The sequence below is a fragment of the Quercus lobata genome, chromosome 5 (assembly GCF_001633185.2).
Source record: "Quercus lobata isolate SW786 chromosome 5, ValleyOak3.0 Primary Assembly, whole genome shotgun sequence".
NCBI classification, from domain to species: Eukaryota; Viridiplantae; Streptophyta; class Magnoliopsida; order Fagales; family Fagaceae; genus Quercus; species Quercus lobata.
The window spans coordinates 50,138,030-50,142,082 of NC_044908.1; positions in this window are offsets into that span (position 1 = coordinate 50,138,030).

Genomic DNA, 4,053 nt, shown 5'->3' on the forward strand with positions numbered 1-4,053 from the left:
TAAAAGTCCACAAACTAGATAGATCATCCCAAGAAGGATGAAAATTCTAAGTCCAAAAAGTAGACGGATATAAATCAAAGTCCACAAACTGGACGGATCATTCCAAAGAAGGATGAAAATTCTAAGTCCCAAAAATGAATGGATGTAAATTGAGATCCATAAAACTGGACGGATCATCTCGAGGAAAATGAGAGTCCGTAAAACGAAATGTTCGTATATTTGATAAGTAGACGATTCGACCTTTTTTACAAAATGGATGGATTGCCTGAGACGGATGAAAATCCTAGTCCGAAAAGTGGACGGATCGTCTATGAAGACCGGAGTCTTATAAAGTTCCACTACCTCACATTAAAATAATAAAGATCACAATCGGTCACGCAAAAGACCAAATAAGACGGGCATAAAAACTACGAAATAATGCAAAATAAATACCATTGATGGGTAAAATTATGTAAGACCCTCGAAGGGCAATTGTTCAATATACAAAATTAATGGCGGATTGTTCTCAAACTTGAAAAAAAAAAAATTATTCTTGAGGGTCTGCATCCTTTTCTTGACGGACATCATCAACTACAAGATGGCCTTGACCTTGAACATCCTGTGCTTAAGCGGACTCTTCGCCGCCCTGAATTGCATCCTCAGCAAAAAGTTCATTGGTGTCCTCTGAGGCAACAGGCATGACGGAGGTCTGAGCTTACTCTTCAACTTTAATGTTTGAAACATCCAGGTCGGGGTAGGCGGTGTTAACTTGACGGAGGGCGTCATCAAAACCCTGCGGGAAGGAGTCTCCCAGCTCTGACAGCAAGGCATCAAAGTCATGATACTCACGTATCGCCATCTCCTTAGCCTGACGGAGCCTATCCTTCAGGTCTAGAACCTCTTTATCCTTACCCTCAAGGGCTTTCTTCATCTCATCCATGCTCTGCTTAAGATCTTTCCTTACCCTCTCCGAAAGTTCAAACTTTTTCTCCATTTTGGACTTCCAACTTCGTAGCTGGTTCAGCTCATCCTCCGTCTCCTCTGCCTTTGCCCATACACACTCCAAGGCCGTCTCGTGTGTAAGACACCATCCCATTAGCCCTTTCATCATAACCATGGCTTGAAACATAAGAAAGAGTGAAGTTAGATGGGGAGCCAACTGTAATGGACGGACAAAAAGTTGATGGTCAGGATTACCTGAGTGATTGCAAAAAGACTCATCTCCCCTATGGCCTTCGTGGAGTGATTGCCCAAGTCCTCATAATCCTCCGACGAAATAATGGACGAGATTTGCTCCAAGGCATATTTAGAGTCTTCACAGAGGAGGACGGGCGGCTTCTCCTGATTGGCGGATGGAGCCTTCATCATGCCTTTACCAGCCCCATGTTTTACCAAGGTGACCGTCTTCGCACCCTCAGCCATTAGCCCTACGACGGGCTCCAATGGGACTTTGGGCTTCTTAGCAGGACGGTCCCCTTTAGGCACTTGCTTCCTCTTTGTGGACAGGTTACTTGGGACCATCCCCTTGGGAGCCACATCATCGGTCTCATTTTTCTTAGCAGCCTGCGACCTAATTAGTGCTTTTCTCTTAGTGTCGTCCATTTCTGAAAAGGTGAACGGTAGAAGTTAATTGTCAAGATAAAAATGAAGACCGTTCAAAAAGAATGAGGACGATGGACTTACGTTTGCGAATTTTTTCTTCGTATTTGACGGCTGCTGGTGTTGGTTCAAGTCCGTCACAATACCAATGAATGGTATTGAGTGTAACTAATTTTGCCCAAGTCCTTTCCTTCGACTAGGTCTTAGAAAAAATCTTCTCAAGAAAGTTGAACTCCTCAAGTTCAACTTATGGGCGCCGTCTAACTGCAACAAGAAGAACGGTTAAAATTGTTGAAAAAGTTATAATAAATTAAATGCTTGCATAAAATTCACACACTAGGACGGGTGCATACGAGACGGATGTAATATGCCCCAAGTCGTTTCGATAAGCATGTGTTCCGTGTTCCCGGGACGACACATCCATTCGTCACCTTCTAGGAAGAAATAACGGCTCTTCAAATCCCTATTTAAGTCTAGTGTTTCAAATACAACCTTCAACAACGGACTCCTAGCCACGAAACTGTACATCCACCTCGATTTGTCTATCTCATCCAGATGGTAGCAGTGAAGAAATTCCCTCACCGTCAGTCATAGCACCATACATGACGTCTATTGCTATGAAGACCCTCTAGGCGTTTGGAGACACTTGGTTGACGAATAGGCCCAAGTATTTGAGGAGCTCAAGGTGAAGGGAGCTTAGTGGGAACCTAAGTCCCGCCTTCAGCATCTGCTCATACACTCTGACACCTTCTACCCCTTCATAATAGCATTTCTCTGATGAGTAGGGTAGACGGATGGGGATATTATCTAGAATTTGGAAATTGGCCCTAAAAGTGTTGAAATGATTCTCCTTGATGGTTGACTTAAAGTTATTCACCGTCCACTCCGATAGCATGATGAACTCCCTAAGTCCATCAGCACCTACGACGGACTTCACTGGTTGTTTCTCACCGTCATCAGAAACCTCTTATACAACCATCTCCATGTCCTCGTTTGTTGAGGATGAGGAGGAGGTGGACGGACTCCTTTCTTCACTTGGACTCTCTTGTTCTTTGTGACCAGACGGGAATACTTCCTCGTAATCTACCCCGTCATGAACAACTGACTGGTTACTTGACACACTAGACATTGCCTACACGTGACGGCAAATCCTAAGACTCTGACGGGTCTAGAAGGGATGACGGGTGTATAAAGTCTAAGAAAACAAAGAAAATATCTAAAGGAATAAGAAACATAGAAAGGGAGTACTTACCAATTTAGTGAATGAACGGATGAAGTGTGTTGATGACGGATACAACTATTGAATGAAGTGGTCTCTGACAAGGTTGACGATTGTGCTCTGACAAAGTGATTTAGCAGGAAATGGAGAAATGAGAAAGGAGTGGTATAATATTTATAGAGGAAGTGCACGGAAGACAAAGCGATGCTTCGATCCGAGATAAAATCCAATGGAAGAGCGATGCGTGTCATGCATCATAAATGGCTTCCGGACAGCCTGTCAGGGTTATGCACAGGTCACGGCGTCTACATTGAAACCGTCAACCCAGAAGCCTTTGAACCGTCATCCCTAGATCCTTGAAATCGTCACCCAATGGGTCCTTCCACTAAAAGATGACGGGCCCATGGGGTGAGGGGGCAATTGAAGAGAATAAAATCTGGGATAACGGATCTTCATAAAAAGGGCCTGACGGACCCATGTCCGTGGGCCGGTAGAAGGCAAGCCCAACTGGTGCAAAGGTCTGTCTTGAGTAGGTCCTGCAAAAGGAATGGGCTATGCGCCCATGTGGCAGCCAGAAACCATTGATGGGAGTACTTGTGACATACGCTAAACCACCATAGAATCCAAAGGTAAGTAGAATCCTAGCACAAAAAAGATTCCGGAAGATACGCATGTTGATGAAGATCTTCTCTACAAGGAAAAGTCTTGTCTATCATGCTAGGGACTATTCAAGAGGATTCCTATAGGGAAATAACTTCCATATCAAGAAGGAGAGGTCAACCTTTTACTACTATAAAAGCCCCAATACCCTCACAAACCAAGGTACGCATAATTTACCCTTTTCTAGCACTCTAGAGTTATGAGAATAGTTCTAACTTGACCTTCGGAGGGTATTCGGTCGGCACCACACTAGTGCTCTCTGTTAGGTCTCCTCTCTTTTCCGTGAAGATATTGTTACGGGCGTGTGAGGATCGTGTAGCTCACTGGTGATATTTACGGCATTATTAGTATATAAGTCAAACCTTTTGCAGTTGTAATTTGTAAATATAAGCTTTTACCTTGATCAAAAGATTGGGGCCCATAATCATATAGGTATAAAGTATAAACCCTCCAAAAACTCTTTCACCAGAAAAATGGAATGGTTGCTCTCTCATAACCTGTAGGCCTTCTCCCAAAATTCAAAAAGAAAAAGTAAATAAATAAAAATGGTCTTCTTAACATGAAACATTTAAGGGATTAGGCAATGAATAAATCTC